At 36.5% G+C, this 5,466-nt stretch overlaps 1 long non-coding RNA gene across 1 annotated transcript; it reads left to right on the forward strand.

Annotated features, from left to right (window-relative positions):
- The first annotated feature begins 2,785 nt into the window (after positions 1–2,785).
- LOC146722856 (uncharacterized) lies at positions 2,786–3,479 on the forward strand. Its single transcript, XR_014924906.1, has 2 exons — positions 2,786–3,343; positions 3,418–3,479. It is a non-coding gene; the product is annotated as an uncharacterized LOC146722856 (long non-coding RNA).
- The last annotated feature ends 1,987 nt before the right edge of the window (positions 3,480–5,466 follow it).

Genomic DNA, 5,466 nt, shown 5'->3' on the forward strand with positions numbered 1-5,466 from the left:
TTTGATGTTGAGTCCTATATGACGATAAAAAATAAAATAATTTATTTTAAAGAAAAAATTAATAACATTGTAAATTTATTGAACAATGGACATTATAACAATACCTATAGAATTAAAAAATCGTTCTTCTATTGCTTTCTTGAGCTCTTCCTTCAACATTACTATTCCAGCATCTTTTTGTCGTTTTGAAAGATATGAATGTAAAGTAACAACTGCTGGACTAATATATCCAATTGTCTCGCAATCAGAACTTAATATTTTAGTAATTTCTTCAAATGGTTGGAAAACACGTATAACGTTTTCTACCATATTCCATTGAATGGCTGTAAGGGTTGGTATATCTCTTTCTGCAGCATATGCAATTACTGCTTGTCGTTGTTCATAAATACTAGACAACATATAAAATGTAGAATTCCATCGTGTGGTAACTAACATATTGAATTAATTTATGAATTGGTAACTTCAAATTTTCCTGAATGCTATTGAGTTTCGAACAAGCGAGTGCAGAATGGCTAAAATGTCCAACAATTTTCCGACATTTTCCCAAAATTTCAACAAATTTTTGATTTTTAAAAATGCAATCATGGATCACGAGTTGTAAAGTATGAATAATACATCCTACATTTTCTCCTATCATACCTGTAAGATATATGACATAATTAATAATATTTAATGTCGACAATTTAAAATCAAGAATATATTATTTACTAATAAAATATATTCTTCAATGTAAATTTATTTAAACGTAAATACCAGTTCCAACAATCATATTAGCAGCATTGTCCCTTAAAATTAAATGAATTTGATTAGAATTGATATGCCATTTTTCCATTATATCATTTAATATCTGACCGATATTGACGCCTACTTTTCATGGTAATATATTATTACTAAATTTAGATAATATACACTTTACGTATGTTCACTTTGAACTGGCACCTTGAATAACATATCAGTTACTTTTCGTGATAATTTATTATTAGATCGTTTAAATTTTTGAGTACCTTCTTTTGAACATGGCCTGACCTTTTCATTTTTATGATTTTTTTAGGATATCACTTACTTTTTAAAGTATATATTTTATTTAATCATATATGTAAATGTTTGTATAATTGTAATAACTTTTAACGTCACATTGCACATTTATTTTAATTGCAACAGAATGAATTTATATTCTTGTATGAATATTGAAAATAAAGAATAGGCCCCTCCATCGCCCATTCTCGTGAGAACGCAACCATATATTTTTCTTCGTCTCTCCGATTTTAACACGACATACATATTTCTGTCTGATAATTTTTTTCTTGATGATACTTTTTGAAATGTCATGAAGCCTAGGTCAAATTAGAAACTTATTGCACTCGTTTTAATGCAGCTTACAGCAGCTTTTATAAAGCGCCAAAGCAGCCGATATTTTATTTTGGCGCTTACGGCAACTTTTATACAGCGCTAGAACAGTTGATGTTTTAATGTAGCGTTTACGGCAGCCTTTATACAGCGCCATTATTTAATCTGTTCTAAGAACAATATTTATGCCCCTTGTGCTCCTTTGGGCCATTTTTTCTTGAACACTTCCATATCATTAGAGTAATACCATTCCGATTTTGTGTCAGCTCTCAACATACACGTGTAGTGACCACGATTCATTTCTTCACCTTCGTGAAATATAGCGCTTATTAGCTTGTACTTTTTTTTATTAATCGTGATATTACTCGTCGGCACAGCGGTCATTCGATTGTTGATAATTTTTTTAGAAGCACCGTTTAGAAAAGTATATAAATTGAGCTGTATTACTACGACGGATAAAGTTGATTCGATTACGGTTTTCTTTTTCAACACGGTGCCCTTACATTCGTTACAATTGCCGTTTATCGTTTCCCATTTAGAAAATGGACTAAGAGTGACACCTTTTTTCCTTTTTAATGTCGAATGTATAGGTAATATTAACAAACTACTGCTTTCCAGCTTAGTTACATTGTAATTACATTTGACATTCGAGCAACATATTACGTGCTTTAATTCGAATTTTAATACATCATTGATGTCGGAATACGTCGACATTAGAGCCGTAAAAAATTCCGAAACATCTTGTTGTGTTCGTTCTTCGAAGCGTTTTCCGACAGATCTTCTAACCGCTTGAATGTTGCAATATTTACGTTCACCATACGCGCAGATAGCATCAGTCAATGCATTCGATGCTTTATTTTTCAGTATTTGTTGCCTAATACGTACGCAATGAAACGCACATTGTAATATTACATTAGCGTAACACGAAACAGCATCGTTATTGCAAAGGCCATATATTTTCCACGTAATTATACTTTCTGGTTCCTCACAATCATAATTCTGCATATCATCAATGATATTAGGGATATCCTGTGGCGATTACATCGTCACATACTGTAACGGCGTGGCCGTTACTAACGCCTCGCGGGCCGATCACCCGCCCGCCACTTGAGGCTATGGCGCCTAAGGCGCCCCCTAATAATGTATCAAAGAGAATCGAGGACATTACACGTGATTTGGATGTCATTCCATCCTATACAGCAATTAACAGTCTCCGTAAATTCATCAAAGTACACAAGGATAAGTTACCAAGGGAACTCCATAACAATGTAGTTTATAAAATTGATTGTATGGATTGTGATGCGTCGTATGTAGGGCAGACGGGTAGATTGTTGAAAACTAGGATGAAAGAACATCGCAGCAACATAAAAAGAAACGCGTCACAATTATCAGTCATATCGGAACATAGATTATTGAACCATGAATTTAATTAGGAGGATGTAAAAATCTTGGATGAGGAGCCTTTTTTAGGTAAACGTTTGATATCCGAAATGATCCACATTAAGCGTCAGAAGAATAGTTTAAATTTACATAGCGATACCGACAAATTAAACGAGAATTTTGATCTGTTAATTGAAAAATTTACCAAAATCTAGCTTTGTGATTAGACATAACCGGATTTTTTCGTTAGACCTTTGACATGAGTGCCGATAAGTATTAGTTGTTTTTATTTTTATTTTCATATTTTATTTTTGTGTTTTTTTTGCGTATATATGTATCGACTGTGTCGAGGTAGAATACCGCACAGTCGTTAGAGTGATGTGTCACGTGTAGCATCGTCTTCTCTCTGTTTTTGCTGTCGGGGTGAGTGTTCTTCCCGGTTTTTAATTTATAATTCTTGGGGATCTTACACGTTTAATTTATACTATGTTGATTAGTGTTGGTAAGGGAGTCACTGCTCTGCTTCCTTCCTGACGATGGTCACCGTTAGGGAGACACTCCGACGACCGGACGGTTCGAATAGGGAGGAGAATGATATTTAATTTATTTGCGGATTGTATGTATAGGAGTTTTATAATTTTCTGATTGTACCGATTATCTTTTATTTTTTTGTTTCTTTGTATTTTGCAGCTACTGAAGAAGACCCGAAGTGGGTCGAAACGTTTAGATTTTAATAAATGAGTTTGACTTGAGATCTCATTTTAATTTATTAATTTTGTGCATGTCATCCGCACAGGCTCCGATTGCCGTCGAGATTTTATTTTTATTGTAACACAATAATTTGAGCCGAGATTAACAGTTTTTTTTATATTGTATAAATAAAAACTAAACTCGTAATTTACGTATGTTATAACATAGGTACACGTATATGTATATATTTTATAATTTCATTATTTGTTTATTGTATGTTTATATTTAACATTTTTAATTAAATTTATTACATTTATAATAAAAATTATACGATTCATTAATTATTTTAAAAAATTTTCAATAATTTAAGAAAAATTAAACAGAGGGGGAAATCAGGACTCCATTTCATGCGAGTGACTACTTCATTAATACTTCATTCAATGCGCATGCGCGAAAAAACCTAGCCCGTCTAACAACACTGTTTGGGAATAATACAGAGCAGAAAATTAGTTGCGCGAGGTCGCGATAGATGGAGCTGCAATTGTCCAGTTAAACAAGGACAGACAGTCATATTATCTTTGTCTCTCTCATGCTGTCTTGTCTTCTGACCACGGTGTGTATACGACCGCGCTTCTGACTCTCTCTCTCTCTCTCCTCCCTCCCTCTTCCTCTCCCTTTCCCTCCCCCCTCTCTCTCCCTCTCCCTCTCTCTCTCTCTCTCTCTCTCTCTGTGCTGTGATGCGGGTAAATCCTCAGCGTAGGGAGTGAGCTTTAAGTGAGCAAGAAAGTGTGAATAAGAGCCGTGGTGCATGAGGTGAGGATTATATAGTGGAGAGTAATGCTCAGTGCATTACGGAGAATGTTATCTCTGGTGAAAATCAGGAACTGAGGATAAAATTTGACAAGTAAAAGTGTGGCTGCGAAATATACCAGGTCGTCTTTGGCGAGTCGGGACACGTGGCGAGTAGCGGGAGCCGGCTAGCGCTGCGGCGGTGAGAGTGAAATAATTAAGAGACTGGGTCGATAAAGCAGGATGACAGTGGATGATGAATATATGATGGAGATGGAAGGACCTGCGGTATGTCAACAATGTAAGAAGGAGATCGCAACTCAAGCTGTAAGATGTGTGCCTTGCAATAAAGTCTACCATCCCAGCTGTATCAAGCTTCATAAGGTATATAATAAAGATAATGAATCAGTACCATGCAAGGGAAAACAGGAAATGTTGGTAGTAAGCAGGGGTGATAGCGGTGGAGCGGGTGGAGGCAGTGGAGATAGGAAATCAGCGGATGCAAGTGTGGACGCGAAAATTGATGCTATTTTTAAAATGATAAAAGTAATAAGGAGCGAAGTGGGAGATATAAAGAAGGAAATGGTAGGAAAAGTGTTAATTAAAGAAGCAATCATGGAGGTGGTTGATGAAGAGGTGGCTAGAGTAAGACAGGAGATTGAAACGTGGAAAGAGGAGGAACTGAAATCAATCGTAAGTAGTATAATAAAGGAAGAAGTAGATAAATTAAAGGATCTTGTGCCGTTGATGGGAACAGGTGCCCAGGAAGCAGGAAATAGAGAGAAGAGTTATAGTGATGCAGTGTCAAATAAAAAGGAAGCGGTTGTGACGGTTCACCTTTCCCGACGCCGCGGATCGGCTCGCCGGTTCCAGGATTCGGGAGGAAGGGGGGGATTCAGACTCGCTTATTCCATATTTACAATGCTTTGGTTTATTCAAAAAGAAACAAGTAAACAAAATGTTCGTTGGCATAAAGCCTAAATAGAGAAACTTATTGACTACCCGGTATAAACAAAATACGGAGGCGTATAGCCTGTAGCGGTGTCTGGAAAAGATTTACAAATTACCCGGTATAACTTAGAGATACGGTGTACGGAGGCGTATAGCCTGTAGCGGTGTCCGGAAAGGACTTACAGGTCACCCGGTATGCGAAATCTGGAGATCGAACGTACTGAGGCATATAGCCTATATCGGTGTCCGGAAACCGGGAAGCCCGGCGTAACGACGAGAAGCCCGTCGCCCGGCGTGTAACAGGAGGAG

This window comes from Nylanderia fulva, unplaced genomic scaffold (genome assembly GCF_048542155.1).
Source record: "Nylanderia fulva isolate GAGA-0341 unplaced genomic scaffold, ASM4854215v1 Scaffold263, whole genome shotgun sequence".
In the NCBI taxonomy this organism is placed as follows: Eukaryota; Metazoa; Arthropoda; class Insecta; order Hymenoptera; family Formicidae; genus Nylanderia; species Nylanderia fulva.